The sequence below is a fragment of the Mesitornis unicolor genome, unplaced genomic scaffold, assembly GCF_000695765.1.
Source record: "Mesitornis unicolor isolate BGI_N332 unplaced genomic scaffold, ASM69576v1 scaffold2769, whole genome shotgun sequence".
NCBI lineage: Eukaryota > Metazoa > Chordata > Aves > Mesitornithiformes > Mesitornithidae > Mesitornis > Mesitornis unicolor.
Window position 1 is genome coordinate 72,484 of NW_010205057.1, and position 16,081 is coordinate 88,564.

The 16,081-nt window shown below is 52.0% G+C and overlaps 1 protein-coding gene across 1 annotated transcript in view; it reads left to right on the forward strand.

Moving 5' to 3' along the window:
- The window catches only part of LOC104545972 (leucine-rich repeat-containing G-protein coupled receptor 6-like), a gene marked incomplete at both ends in the record, with an annotated part of 91,701 nt that overhangs the window by 54,584 nt on the left and 21,036 nt on the right, over positions 1-16,081 (forward strand). The gene's annotated exons all lie outside the window — the stretch shown is intronic.

A 16,081-nucleotide genomic window follows, 5' to 3' on the forward strand; every position in this document is an offset into this window, starting at 1 on the left:
ATCCCTGGGGATTTGTGGAATGGTCTCACATCACCTGGCATCACCCATAGCCAGCTGCCTTCATCTCACACTGTGTTCTTGGCATGGCTGGGTAGGCAATGGGGGGAAAGTGGGAAGAAGGAACACATCTGATGTGCCTCCAGGGCACATCTTCATCACCAGCAGAGGGGTGATCCCAAACTCAGAGAGACTCAAAGCTGACAGCCTGGTCTTGCACACACAGTGCCTTTGATGGCAGTATGAATTGCTTGGGTCTTGTGCGCCCAGCACTGGCCTAGGAGGAAATGTAAACAAGCAAGTAAACAAACCAAGGCTCTGAAAGACTCAATGAGGTGACTGCTGCCTTCAGCTGTGCAGAAACGCATCACCCTATGCAGGCATTGGGGTCAGGCCCTCGCTCCCTGCCAGGGAGAACAAGAGTGTCAGGGTCACGGCAAAAAGAGGTGGCGCTTCCCAGCGTTCAAGTGCCATTTGAGGAGACAGGACCCCTCTGTGCCCAGCACGGTGCCAGCAGCAGCAATTGAGTGGAAGCAGCAGGAAGGCACTTGGTCCCCAGACGCACGCCTCAGGGCAGGACCGTGACACCCATTGTCTCTTCCTCTCAAACTGGCACGTCCTGGGGCCACCCAGCAAGGCTGGGCTGGGGAGACTGAGCCATGCCAGGGGTGCTGCAGGAAGGCAGGATGCTGCATGGTCTCCTCCAGTGACCCACGGGTCCCCCCATCGCTGTGCCCGCTTGGCTTCTTCCCAGCCATTTCTGGTGAGCACAGACAAATGCATGAGGGCAGAGTCATGGCATCTGGGCAGCACAAAGGCAGGTCAAGGAGGGAGCAGAGGACTGGCTGATGGAAGAAAACCCTCTTTGAGCTGTAACCCAGCAGCAGCAGACCAGGCAGCAACATCACAGCTTTCATCAGGGCAACCTTATTTTGCAGACAAGGTGATTAAAGCCACTCTGCTGCCCATCCCAAGCAGGATGAAGCTGCAGAGAAGAAGCTGGCACCTTATTCACTGTGGGAAAGACTAAAGGGCTTCCAGTGCCCTGGGAGATAATTCAATTTCCATAGACACTTGTTCTGAAAGCTCATGTCACCTCTGCTCTCCTCTAGCGCTGCCTTTTGCTGCCCACCTGAGATGCCCCTGCATTCAGGGGAGCTCAGCATCTCCCTCTCCCACCACAGGGACAGGGCTCTCTGCAGGGCTGCAGCAGGGGATGTCCTGTCCCTGCTGACCAGGCAAGCCAGGACTCAACCCCCAGGGTTTGTCCCCTTGGAGAAGGGCTCTGCCTGCCTGTGTCAAGGTTCTGATGGCCCGAACTCCTGTATGGGAGCATCACACAGCCCCCACCTCCACCAGCTGCCTGCAGCCACAAGGACCATGCTGTGGGTGAGACCTCCAGGCTCTCCTTCACTTCTGATCACAATGAAGCAGTGTCCTCAGGAGCTGCTTTTGCTCTTCTTGGCCTGAGCATCCAATTCTCACCTCCAGGCCAGGGAGTATTTCAAGTCACTGATCCCTGGGGAACACATTGTTCCTCAAGTGGAGCCGTCCCCATCACGTTAATTAATCTCCAGCACTCATGTGTCCTGCTGACCAAAGCTGGCCAAGCTCTGGGGCAAAAAAAAAGCCAAACATTTGGCTGCAGCAGCTCAGCCAAGCTGCTAGACCTGCACCTACCTCCCACCTCTCAGCTCCTGTGCATGTGGAGATGATTACACACATACCCTTTATCTCAAATTATGATTGCATTCTGTTGACAGCACTTAGCACATTTTCTTGGCTTCTGGAGGCCAAACTGTGCTCTCAGTTACCCCATGGGCATTACCTCCTGGAAGGCAGCAGGATGGTAAGAGCTGGTAAAGACAGAAACTTCTCCAGGGTCCCTAAAATGAGTGGGTAGATGCTGATTACAAGCCAGACACAATAGCTGAAGACCTGTAGAAGCTGGGAGGCAAAAAAGTGCTTCAGGCTTTTCAGAAAAGCCTTGGAAGTTTTAGATGCAGAAACCTGTGTTCCTCTAAAGGGAAATGTTTCTTCGCCTATTCAGCTAGTTTTTATCAAATGCAGCCAAAACTTTAAGAGAAACAGCATCCACTGCTCCATGCAGGACTTGGCACTGTGCAAGTTGCCTATGCACAACCAGACACCAACCTCAGGTCCTATCATTTCTGCAAAAACAGACCCCAGTGCAGCACCTCTGTTCCTGTAGAGGGCTTGGGCCAGATATTTTAGGAGGGCAGCAAGTCTAGAAAGAGGTAAAGTGAAGCCAGATGAATGATTTCATGTCTCCCCTGTGCACATCAGCTCTGCCAGGCACAGAGCAGGAGCAGCTCTGTGTTTCCCATGCTGATGTGGGGAGGGGAAGGAATCATGAGGGACAGTGGGTGGAGCCGCATGTGCAACACCCACCAGGTCTCAACTGGTCAAACACCAGCAAGTAGCTGGAGACAGCAGCTCCAAGAACGTGTATATATTCTCTGTCAGGGCAGGATCTGCCTGTTCACCAGCCCCTCAGCCTCCTCTCCCTTGGAAGGAAACCTGGGCTGGAAGCAGCTCAGAGCCGCTCTGGCCAGATTCCCAAAAGTGTTTCGAAGCAGCCTTGAAACCCAGTGAGATACCCTCACCCATTCCCATAAGCCTGAGAGATGACATGGAGCAACCCTGCATGGCCGTGGGAAGAAACCCCGTGACACCAGGAATTATATGGTTGAAGTGGGTGATATCTGGTGCTTTTTAGCACTGTCCCAAAGACTTGAAGTAAAGAAGAGTGTAAATGTCCTCGTGTGACACGTTCTTCCTGCAGCCTCTTTGGGTAATGGACCAGATCCTTTAAAATGAGGCATGAGGTGCCCATAGGAGATGCAGAGCAGGGCCAGCAATGCCTGGTGAGTGGAGCAGGGCCATCCAGGCACAGGGACTTTTAAATCCTGAGGAAAGGACAACCATGAACCCCAGGCATGCCCAGATGGGGAGAGCTGTGGCCAAGGGCAGCGTTTGGACCACAGAAAATGGCCTGGTGCAGTAGGGTGGGGGAATCCTGAGAGGGCTTTGGATGAGGTGTATGAGATGAAGTGAAGCAGAAAAGCAAAGCCAAGGGGAAACACCATCTTTTGCTGGAAGCAGGAGTGAGACGTGCCAAAAGCTGAGGGTCCAGCTGCACTGCTCTTCATGCTCCTGCTTTGCCTTGTAAAACCTGTGATGTATTGCTCTTTAAGGCATTTAATGTGTAAAACATCAGGCAGCATAACCAGCTTCCTGCCATTTGAGTGGAAAGATCTTAACTTTTACACTTCCTGATTATGTTGGACTTAATTTCTCAATCTTTAACAATGCAGAGAGAAGGGATGGGGGGTTAGGTTACACCTGTTCTGTAGCGTAAGCCTGGTAAGGAGGGATGTTCATGGAAAAGTTAATGGAAAGAGAAGTCAACTGCAGCCAGGAGCGTCTCTGCAAAGACAGAGTTTGATTCTTGGAAGCGTTCAGACCTTGTATCAGGGTAGATGGGGCTGTGTGTTCACAGGAGCAGCAAGGGAAATGTGACATCCAAAGGCTTGCACAGTGCTGATACAGCAGCCATGTTCCCGCTGCTGTGTGCAGGCAGCATTTCTCATGGGGGATACTTGTACCATGAATTTCCACAGTGACACTGGTCCTGTGCCCAGGTTTCCTCCCTACCTCCTCTGCCTGGAAAGCAAAGGTCCCAAGGTCCTTGAGCTTTGCAGCCAGTTTGAATGCAATCTAAAGGCTGATTGATAATTGCCTCATGCCTTGCATGAGTGCTTGACTTTGACCTCATTAGACAGGTTGTGATAACGCTGAACTTGGCCCTCTGCTTTCCTGGAATTTAAATGTTTGATGGATCAGACCTGGAGGGGGAGGTGAATGCATGAAGTACCTCAAGACAACCAAGCCCCAAGTCACTGCTCTCTGCAGGGTGAAGGGACGAAATGGGTAGGGGACCTGAAACTATGCAGCCAAATACGTATAAAATATATATGTGTACGTGCATGTGTGTATAACGCTTCACAGATAGCCACTGGGGAGGGAATTTAATCCTGGAAGCTGAATTTCAGAGCAGGTCTGCAAGTCCTAGCTCCAAACACCAGCACACATAAGCCATCATTTGGCATTTCCTCGCTTTGTTGCTGTTAGGGAGCCACCAACCCCTGGTGTCCCCAGACCGAGGGGGCAGCGGAGGGGGTGGAAAGGTTCCTGCATGGATCTTCCCATGTCTTCCACCAAAACAGCAGAACTTCACTGAAAATGCCCCTGGGCTGGGAGGTCCACTTTGAAGAACAGGGAAAAGTGTTTTTTCTCCCATCAGGACGGTTTTGCCCAAGCAGGGAGGGGGTGTGTTGTGGCCCCAAGTGCTGGCTGCCACACACATGTGGAGAGGAAGCCGCTGAGGCCAAGGCCTTGGGGCCATGGTACGGGCAGCAGCGCAGCTCGGGCAGGCCTGCGCTTTCGCATGGCTATCAGGCACAGATGGGCTGGCAGTGCCGAGCACCCCAGCATGGGTACGTGCAGGGTCCCCCATCAGAAAGGCCCACATATCCCCCAGTGCCTGCCCAGGGCTCGGTTTTGAGCTCCTGAGGTAAAGGCAGCAAGGGAGAAATGCAGAGGTGAGAGCTGTGGCCCTCCCGGCAGTCCTGTCCATGGGCATGGCTGAGTTCCCTGCATACATCGACCATGGGCTGAACCACATATAGGGGCCAGGGCTCCTCTCTGCCCTGGCACATGCAGCCAGATGAGACCTTGACACTGGCAGAGGGAGAAAACATGTCCTAGCAGCATCCTATGTCCCCATCCCACTGCAGCGCTGAGGCAGGGACAGGAAATTAATGGCTGCTCCCCAGGAAATGCAGGCCCCCAGGCTATGGCCAAAATAGCAGTGATCTGCCCCAAAAGTGCTGCTCCTCTGATTGCTCGGGTATCTCCAGCCTGTCTGTTACATGGACGTGATGAGGAAGGGATTCAGAGAGGTTCTGCAGCCCTCTCCCATCCCCTCCACCTATGACCCTGCTGCTCCCTATCTCCAAAGTCTCCCTCCCCATCCACACCCCTGCCAGCTCCTCCACTACTCAGACAAAGGAGATAAATCACTTGGAAAGAATGAATCTCCATTCATTTAAAAACCTTTTAATTTATTTTAAAAAAATAGGCTAATAAATTACAAACGCCTCCCAGAAGGGCTGAATCCAAAACTCTGAGGCTCCAGGCGTTTTATCTGCCTAACCTTGCCCCACAGGAAATGCCCTTACCACAGGCTTTCACAGCGCACTGCCCTATTATCCGGGTAATTAGTTGAGTCTGTAAATGCAGAGCAGAGCTGGAATCTACCGACTCCTTCAGAGAGTTGGATTTTATATGGGAGAAAAAAAAATAATATAAAGCGCACCTAAAGCGATGAAGGCAGGAGGAAGGAAATAGGAAATATTTCCACCAACACTCATACAAGGGTTATTTAACCCCTTCAGGGCCAGGCAGGCCTTGCTGTTCTCTGGAAATCTGTCTACAAAGAGCCACCTTGCTCCTCAAGCTTGGGGAGCAGTGGCTGGAGAGCACCTGGAGGAGAAGGACCTGGGGTGTTGGTTGACAGCGACTGAACAGGAGCCAGCAGTGCCCAGGTGGCCAAGAAGGCCAACGCCATCCTGGCCTGCAGCAGCACTGGTGTGGGCAGCAGGAGCAGGGCAGGGTCCTTCCCCTGTGCTGGGCACTGCTGAGGCCGCCCCTCGAATCCTGGGTTCAGTTTTGGGCCCCTCACTCCCAGAAGGACATTGAGGGGCTGGAGCGTGGCCAGAGAAGGGCAATGGAGCTGGGGAGGGGTCTGGAACACCCGAATGATGGGGAGCGGCTGAGGGAGCTGGGGGGTTCAAGTGGAGAAGAGGAGGTGAGGGGAGACCTTATCCCCTCTGCAGCTCCTGAAAGGAGGGGGTAGCGGTGGGGGGGTCGGTCTCTGCTCCCTGGTAGCTGTGATAGGACAAGGGGAAATGGCCTCAAGTTGTGCCAGGGGAGGTTTAGGTTGGATTTTGGGAGGAATTTCTCCACTGAAAGGGTTGTCCAGCACTGGAAGGCGCTGCCCAGTGCAGTGGTGGAGTCGCCATCCCTGGAGATGTTTAAAAGACAGGGAGATGAGGTGCTTAAAGACATGGTTTGGTGGTGGACTTCTCAGTGCTACTTTAATGGTTGGACTCAATGATCCTAAAGGTCTTCTTCAGCCTGAGCGATTCTGTGATTCTGTGATTCTAAGTATCACTTGAGTTTATCTGCATGTTTAATTTGAAACTTCTTCTGAGGTCTCTTGATGTTAATCCCAGTCTGTGCAATTCCCAAAGTAGGCAATGCATTTGAGTTTTCCAGGATGTCCTGAGCTGCTCTGTTCCTTCCTGATGCTCCAGCCCTGCTGGGTGTCAGCCTCGGTCCCTGAACATCCTGGCTCCACCATCCCACCCTGCCCTGCCAGAGGAGGGAGAGATTTCGGCCCAGATGGGTACCCAGATGTAGGAGATGGAGAAAGGAAGGAGTCAGGTGGCTTTTCTGGAGAGAAGGACCGCAGCTCAGGCCTTGGTTGCATGGGTCCTATGTCTGCTCCAAGAACAGAGCCATAAAGCACACAGCCTGCTCTGATCATTGTGTAAATCGAAGGTGAGTTATGAAGAGAAAGCCGTCTGTAAAACTGAATTGGCAAATTCTCTAAGCACTGCCTGTGAGCATGGGGACCAGACACTTCCCTTCTGTGGCCTCCTTGGACCAACTGGTCCCAGTTTGCTGCATCGTCTCTCCCAAGAGCGGAAGCCTGAGCTGCCAGAAACGTGTCCTCCCTGATGCAGCTCATGGCTCTGAACCAGCCAGGTCCATTCCAACTGGGCTCTGAGCTTTGGCTGAAGACAGCCCCAAGCAGATACAATATTTTGGAAAATCATGAAGCGAAATAACAGAGAGCAAAGCCAGGCCAGGTGAAAAGGTATTTCTGGAGACACTGCATTTTTCCACAGATAACGGCTCGGCTGTCAGGCTCACCTTCTTCCCAAGGCTCTCTGCTTATGCTCCCTTTGCCCACCAAATTCTCACCACCCCACCAGCTCTCCTGGCAGTGACAAACAGCACTGAGTGTCCCCAAACCTCTACCCCATGGGTCTCCAGACACACTTGCTGTGACCTCTCAGGGATCCCCAAAACCTCTGCCTCCTTGGGCTTTGCTTTGCTTGAAGCCCCTTAGACACAGACCTCTTTCACAGAGCAGATGCCTGTGCCGGAGGAGGGAAGCCTCCAAAACCCTGTGCGAGTGAATTGGTTGCCTGTGAAGAGGAGCAGGCAGCAGGGGCAAGCTGTGTGCTTCTTTCACCCAGGATGTGCTGATGCACAGAAGCTCTGTCCCCACCCCACGCTCCCTCCATCTGCAGGGGACCTGGGGCTGATCACCAGGAACTAGCGCATGCTGAGGGTAGGTGGAGGTCCCCATCAGTTTGGGAGTCCTCAGCTATAGACCGGGATTCCTCCTCCTGCCTTCTTCCTCTGCCTGGCAAAGCACCACAGCCTCCTCCGTGCCTCCCCTGCCCAAGTCCTCAGCTTCTTGGTTATTGTCTGCGCGTCCCCGCTGCTCCACTTTGCGGTCAGCTCCTTTTGTGCCGTGTAACTGATACGTGCATGGCAGCGCCTGTGCTCCCAGGACCCCCCACGAGATACTGCTCTCAAAGGCCCGTTTTGACCTTGTTAAATAAATCAAACAGAATTGAAAACATATTTAATCTGGTCCCTTCGTCAGTTAGAGTACAGACAGAAATACTGGCTGGAACAGACAGAAATACTGGCTAGAACAGACACGTTCTGGGCACGGCTGTGTTTTTAAATGGAGAACAGAGCTGGGTGAGGAAGGGCTGGCGGCCACACAGGGCAGGACCTGCAGACAGGTCCCCTCGCCCCAGTGATGGAGCTTTCAGTGCCACTCAAACCCTCTAAAATGGTGCAGGGCTAAGTGAGAGGCTGGGGTGTTTGCAGGCCTGGCTGTCAGAATGAATCTTCATGCAGAGGTCGCTGTTTTCTCCTAGCAGAAATCGGATCTCATTTGTGCCCAGCAACCTTCCCATGTCTGCTCCTTTGGGACCCCCATAAACTCTGCCACACTCCATCACAACCTGGCTTCTCCTTTTAATTTGCCAAAAATGAGCCTTTCTAGGACATGATTATTTTCTCAGATTAAAACACTGACCCTAGCAGATGATAGGTGATTTCTGTCTCCTGTGCACACTTGAGCATATCCCTCTTGCGTGTCTCTGCTCAGGGGCTGGGTGTGCAGCTCCGGGCTGGCTGAGGTCAGACACGCACTCTGGGTCATTTCATGTCTCCCTCCCATCCTTTCACTTATTGCAGGCACTTCTGCATCTTATAGAATCATCGAATCACAGCGTGGTTTGGGTTCGAAGGGACCTCACAGCCAACCCCCATGGGCAGGGACACCTCCACCAGCCCAGGCTGCTCCCAGCCCCGTCCAACCTGGCCTTGGGCACTGCCAGGGAGGGGGCACCCACAGCTTCTCTGGGCAACCTGGGCCAGGGCCTCACCACCTCACAGGGAAGGATTTCTTCCTAATAGCCAGTCTAAATTTCCCCTCTTTTTCAGTTTAAAACCATCCCCCTTCATCCTATCCCTATCTGCCCTTGTAAAAAGTCCCTCCCCAGCTTTCCTGTAGCCCCTTCTGGTCCTGTAAGGTGCTTTAAGGTCTTCCCAGAGCCTTCTCTTCTCCAGGCTGAACAACCCCAACTCTCTCAGCTGTCCCCATAGCAGAGCTGCTCCAGCCCTCAGATCATCCAGACTGTGCTGGGGAAGGGCTCACACTCCCCACACGTGTTCATCACTGCCAGGAGAGCAGGGTTTATGCTGATGTTACACCACAGAAATATGGCACCCAATGGTAGAGTTACTTTTTGTGCTCCAGACTAACCCAGCAGCTCTTTCCAGCCCAAGCTCAGCCACAAGCTGTGACCTTGGTATAAGGCATTGGGTAAAGCTGTCTGGTGCCAGGCAAGAGGTTAAATGACATGATCACGAAGGCCCCCTTGGGCTTTCAAACTACCAATTAAATCATTTCCAGTGCTTGATTTGGCCACAGCAACCAGTACGATTAGTGGCAGCTGTAATTACATTTACTGGCAGCTTGATTAGATGCCAGCACGGGACAGGTGGAAATGCAGGTCCTTATCAGAGACTGCACCACGTCTCCGCCCCGCACCCTGCAGTGACATCTCCAACTACCCTGGGACTGAAATAGGCTGCAAATGTCCCATCTCCAGCTTCTAATCTTACTGCATCTTCAGGTTTATTAGCTGCAAGTTTCTGGTGTTTTGTGGCTTATGGAAGAATTTATAGTACTATATAATTTTTTTGGCTTCCTGTGTGGAACCACTAATAGTCCCTAACAGGCAGAAAATTGACTTGAGACTCTTTCCACTCCTTCTCTCCTTTTGGCCCAACTGAAGATATTAATAGTTCCAGGCTGCGTGTTGTCAGCTTCAAATCACCCTGGCAGTTAAAGCCCAAAATAACTGTGCCTTTGATGTTTATTTACTTCTATTTCTAAATAAACAAGATGGCTCGTTAAGAATTTCCAAATATGAAGCTATAGGCTCACTCGAGAAATAACAACAATAGAAAGCCAGCCAGTTCACTGGGTCTTGGGCAGACTGGGTGACCTTTAGGAGGTTTTCATTTCACCTGGAAGAATGGATGAGGCTCCTTTCGACATCCCACTGCAATGCCTGGAGCTGGCAACTCAGAGCCCAACTAAGGAAAGTGATTTTTATTGTCATTTCTCTTGCACATCATTTCTGAATCTCTTGACTGGGTGATTTTGCTTCCAAAAGCCCTCAATAATGGGCAAAACTCTCTTCCGTATGCCATGCCCATTATTTCTTTTATTTCATTATGAAGCTTCCCTATTGCTGTGGCACAGCCAAGGCCATGGTGTGTGGGCATCCTGCCACCAGATAATGTAGGCACTGAGTCTGCTTTCCCAGATGTGCCCATATGGGCAGCACCCCACAGCCGTGAGAGCCCATACACAGTGTGTAAAGCCTCGGGGCTGACCCCAGGGCTGGGGGAGCTGAGACCTCAGCAGTGCCAAGTCCAGGTCCCTTGGGCCAAGAGGCCTCGCTGGCCACCCCAGCCCGTATGTCACAGCAGAGCAGTGGGGACAGTGGCACCTGGCGGCGAGTTTGGCTTTTTGCATCTTTCCCAGAGCTGGAAGCTGTGGTAAAGTGTCAGAGTGTGGAGTTGGGACCACCAAAGCATTGCCCAGGCAGATCAGATGAGGCAGTGAGAGCAAGGGGACACTTGCTAGGTCAGAGGGGTTCTCCTCCCCTTCTGCTCTGACCCGGTGAGACCGCATCTGCAATCTTGTGTCCAGCTTTGGGCCCTCAGTGCAAGAAGGACAGGAACTGCTTGAAAGAGTCCAGCAGGGCCACAGAGATGATGGAGGGAGTGGAGCATCTCCTGCTGAGGAGCGGCTGAGGGAGCTGGGGCTCTTGAGCTTGGAGCAGAGGAGACTGAGGGGTGCCCTCATTCCTGGGGATCCATTTGGAAAGGGCAGTGTCAGGAGGAAGGAGCCAGGCTCTGCTCTGGGATGCCCAAGGACAGGACAAGGGGCAATGGTCCCAAGCTGGAGCACGGGAGGTTCATGTGAACATGAGGACAAACTTTGTCAGTGTGAGGGTGGCAGAGCATGGCCCAGGCTGCCCAGAGAGGTTGTGGAGTCTCCTTCTCTGGAGACACCCAAAGCCCTGGCCGTGTTCCTGTGTGACTGCTCTGGTGATCCTGCTCTGGCAGGGGTTGCACTGGGGGATCTGTAGAGGGCTCTGCCAACTCCTGACATCCTGGGATGCTGTGATGCCGTGAGTGGAGGCATTTCCTATGGCACATCCATTTTCTATATCCACCCAGATCCTGGAAAGTGTTCAGAAATCATGTTCCCTGACATGCTCAGTGAAGAAAATGTTGTTGCCACTGAAGTCAAAATGCATAATCCTCCCCAACCCACTGAGCCCAGACTCCCTCCCATTTGCCTTGTCCCTGTGCTGGGAATGAAGCTCTGGAGACCCACCACCGGGCCAAATCCACCACAGGAGAGCAGATGGAGAGGAGCCATGCCTGGGGTGGATGTAGTCCTGCTGATATCAGACATCTACAGAAAGATCTAAGGAGTAAATTTCATAAATGAGCAGAAACTTCTCCACTGCCACAAAGATCCACACCCTCCCCTGTGGTGAAGGTTGGAGGCTGTTTCTGGGTCATTGCTTGAACCAGAGCCCAACTCAAGTCCTGGGAAGGAAGGAGAAGGGAGAAGAAAGCCACCCCTTGTGTCCTGGCTTGGGTCTGGACTTCAGAGAGAGCTACCCCACTACAGAGAGGAGATGACACCCAGGGAACATCTCAGATATTGGCTTCTCGCAGCCTCCTCCATGCAGATGAACCCTGCTGAGATCGGCCTGGCACAGGGCAGCGCTGGAGGCAAGTCAGGGCAGGGCAAGGGGAGCACGGACCAAGAGCAGTCGGCTGCAAGCATCACTTAGGGGAGCTGTTAATGAGTACAGTTGGGTTTGTTTTCCGAAGGGAGGCTCACCTCACCAAAAACCAGGAAGCAACGAGCAGGGGCACATTGTCTCTCCTGAACAGACGGGGGTTGCTGGCGGCCGGGCTGGAGCAGTGTGACTACACCTGGTTGCATTTCCACTTTCCAGCAAGCCCAGAGTGTGCCAGCATTCAGAGATGGCTAAAATAGCCCAGAGGGAGCTGCTGAACACAATGCTCTTTGTATCCGTGGAGTGCAGGGGAGGGAGATGCTGCCAGCTCTGGGAGAGGTGTGTGTTCGCGCAGGAAGAACCGTCCTGTACGTACTTGCACACACACGGAGGTACAAACAAAATGTTCATCTGCTGATGAAAGAGCAGCCTGCCTGGAAGAGATGTGGGCTGGAACGGAAATGCATTTTTAGAGAAAGACAGCAGCAAACATTACAGCACAGTGAATTATTCCTTGTAAATAATACCAGTTACAGATCTAAGCTCCTTTTTTTTGTTAGTGAATCACAGGTGAGCCAAGCCTCCTCTCTGTTGGGCAATATTTTCCATCTGTCAGCTGCTCCCAGACACGTCGGGTATCGCTGGGCAGAAACTCAACCCTGTACCAACACATGGAGCATCCCCAGTCTTGGTAGCACGGAGGTGGTGGGCTGTGTCACCTGGGGATGGGGCTCATGGTGCCTCTCCTCTGGGGCCGGTCCCATGGCATCGCGCAGGTTCACCCCAGCCCTCGGTTTGTAGCACAACAGAGGGCACAGGCACACACCCAGCCTGGCACAAGCTCTGCAGCTTCCTGCGCTGCTTCGAAACCTCGCTGTGACCTTGGAAAGTCACTGCAGGAGGAGACTTTCAAGGGTATTAAGCACCTTATGTGCAGAGAGAGATTTGGGACTGTCAGTCAACTTAGACTGCTAATGCCCTCTGATTTCATTCAGTGCAGTGATCTGAATGTTAATGGGATTTGACGGATGCTTTCAAAATGCCCTGCCTGCACTTCTAATTGCTTCTTCTCTTTGGAAATCCACTCCTGTGCTTCCCTGAGCCTCACTGAAGGGATGTGAATTGTCAAAGTACTGCCCTGCCTTCTCCTATGCAACAGAGCCTGCACATGAGGCACTCGGCTGTGTTGGTGACGGGCACCTGACAGGTACCACCGAGAGAAACTGGCCAAGAGCATCCAAGCAGCTGATAATGAGCTACATATGCCTTGCAATGAATGAGTGAGCAGTTGTGCTGGGCTGTTTATCTGTCAACAGATCATTTTGGGATCAAGCATCACTGATCCACTTGGACTCAGATGAGAACTGAGTGTGTCAGAGCAAGCTCTTCTGGAGCTTGTCTACCTGGACTTCAGTAAAGCCTTTGACACCATCTCCCACAGCATCCTCCTGGAGAAGTTGGTGGCTCATGGCTTGGACAGGTTTACTCTTTGTTGGGTTAAAAACTGGCTGGATGGCCGAGCACAGGGAGTTGTGGTGAACAGAACTAAATCCAGTTAGTGACAAGTGGTGTTCCCCAGGGCTCAATTTTGGGCTCATTTCTGTTTAACATCTTTATCAATGACTTGGATGAGGGAATTGAGTGCTCCCTCAGTCAGTCTGCAGATGACACCAAGTTGGGTGGCAGTGTTGATCGAGGGCAGACAGGCTCTGCAGAGGGACCTGGCCAGGCTGGATCGATGGTTGAGGCCAATTGTGTGAGGTTCAACAAGGCCAAGTGCCAGGTCCTGCCCTTGGGTCATAACAACCCCATGGACGCTGCAGGCGTGGGGAGCAGTGGCTGGAAAGGACCTGGAGGAGAAGGACCTGTGGTGTTGGTTGACAGCGACTGAACAGGAGCCAGCAGAGTGCCCAGGTGGCCAAGAAGGCCAACGCCATCCTGGCCTGCATCAGAACCTTATCGCTCTCTACAGCTCCTGAAAGGAGGTTGTAGAGAGGTGGGTGTTGGTCTCTTCTTCCATGTAACCACTGACAAGACAAGGGGAAGTGGCCTCAGGTTGTGCCAGGAGAGGTTTAGGTTGGATATAAGGAATGATTTCTTTCCTGAAAGAGTGGTCAAGCACTGGAAGGGGCTGCCCAGGGCAGTGGTGGAGTCCCCATCCCTGGAGGGGTTCAAGAAGCCGTGGATGTGGCACCTGGGGACATGGTTTAGTGGCCATAGTGGGGTTGGACTTGGTGATCTTAGAGGTCTCTTCCAACCTTAACGATTCTGTGATTCTTTCTGTGAGACACAGAGCTCCCATATCTAATTAATGTGAGCTGGTGTGAGGAGGGGACACATCGCTCCTGTTTCACTCCTGGGCCCTGGGGATGCGGACAGGAGCTTCATGGGGGCTGGGGCTGAGCCACTGCCTTGCAGGTTGGACACAGTGTGGAGGCAGAGCTTGTGTGTGGTCTTGTCACCAGCCCTGTCCTCCTCCTCTGCTGATTGCCAGTGCCGTGTTGTCCTTCAGGCAGTTGCTCCATCAATCGATGATTCTTCCCAGCCTGGAGAGGGGAACCGGGAAAAGGAAAGGAGACTCATGGGTTGAAATAGAAACGGATTTAATAAAATAATAATAAGAAAATCATATTAATACCAATATTAATGTAAGATACACAAATTATACTCAGCCTACATAGTGGTCTTGAGCTGTGATGCTCACAACAAGCAGGGGTGTGGACCTCAGGAGTAGAAGAATGGGAGAGACCCCCTTGGGGTGGTAGCCATCGAGGAAAGAGAGCCATTCCTTAGCAAACTCCCCAATTTATAGTGAGCACGATGCTTATGGTATGGGTACTTTTGTTGGCCAGCTTGGGGTCTGCTGCCCTGGTTTTCACTGCCCCCAGCTTCTCCACCTGACAGACTCAAAACTGCATACCAGTGCCAGCTGAAAACTGAAACTAAGTGTCTTACCGACTTTATTCCCATGAAGTCGAGTACTGCAGTCTTCTCAAAAGTGCAGCTTTCTTGAATAGAAAATTGATGCTATGAGTCCCAGTGAAACCAAGACACAATTATTAAACTACCTGAACCCTTTCCAGAGCTTGAGATGTAGGTCCTACAGGATTCGTTTGCTCAAATCCACACATGTAGTGCAGGCAGCAGACTCCCTCTGTGACCCTTGGCATGGGGAGACAAACCCTGCCATAGCAGGACCTGCCACATCCCTGGAACTCAGCAAAGGGAACCCAGCAGCAGGGTCTGATACAAAGCTCTTCAGGGCTACACAAGATAAAGCCCATCCAGACCAGCCTCATGTCCTAGGGAATGCTTATCAGGGAATTCCAAGATAGGAGTTAAAACCAGAGGAAATATGTGGAATAAGTCAAATAACCTGGAGCTCTGGAGGGAAGGCCAATTGGAGAGACTTTCTGGGGTGATGTGCTGTGTAAATACCTACAGGGCAAAGCCAGGATGGTGCCATAGAGTAATTCCCAAGCAGGGACACTGGTAAAGAAGACGACTATGTAAGAGAGAGGGGGGGCCAAGAGAAATCATAATGCAATTACCATGCCTGGGCCCAGAGGATGAGAATTACAAGGTAATTGGGCAGCAACTCATTGCTGTGTAAATGCAGTTATTTCTGTTCCGTAAACCACAATCCAGGTTACATGGTAATTACTTTGAGGTCCATTAAGTGTAATTATACAGTAATCTCCAGGAGCCAGTAATTACCCTCGTGTTCCAAAGTATCTACCACTTAAAACTCAGTGAGTTTCATGCAGGTAGGAAGCAGTTGCAGGGTTTTCAGACTTCAGTGTCTTGGTCTGTGGGATGGCCAGGGGGGTTCAAATGGTACCATTTCAGCTGGAACTGCTTTTCCAAGGAGAGCATTTGGCAGCTAGAGGAGTGCTGCACATCAAAAGTCTAGCCAATCTGCTGTCAGCAGCAGGGTCGGTACCTTTGGAGGGCTTTAGGACTGCCGGCAGCATCCCATAGCTCAAATAAATCCTTTTACAGAGGTGCCAGCCCATCCTTGGAGATCAAACACAACCCATGAGGTTCATTCAGGCTCTGATGTCTCTTCTGCTTGCCAAGTCAGGGCAGGTAAACTATGTACTTGTCAATGTGACCAATGACTTAATTTATTATACTGCAAATTAAATTTAGCACTCAGCAGCATCCATACCTCTTATGCATCACTTCCACCTTTGGCTCACAGTTTCCAATGTGGGGTTCAACGCAACCATTGAAAGAAGACCTAGGACTTCCCATAGCCCACTCTTCCCTCTGGTCCATTTGACAGGGAGCTCTGGTGTCCCCAGGACAAGCACCAAGGGAATGATCCCCTGATCCCCTCTGCACCACAGAGCAAGGAAGAGCAGAGAAAGCCCTTTCATGGTGCCCACATAACTGAAGTCGCTCTTGTGTTTCTTGTCCTTCACAACATCCCATTTCAACCAGGAAAAGCAAGAAAAATGACTCACAGCCAAAGCCCTGGGGGTGAGTCCCTGGGAGTGGGGATAAGTCACTTTGGAGATGTGAAGCAGCCGCATGGTCCAGCGCCGGACATGGAGGGATTTGCG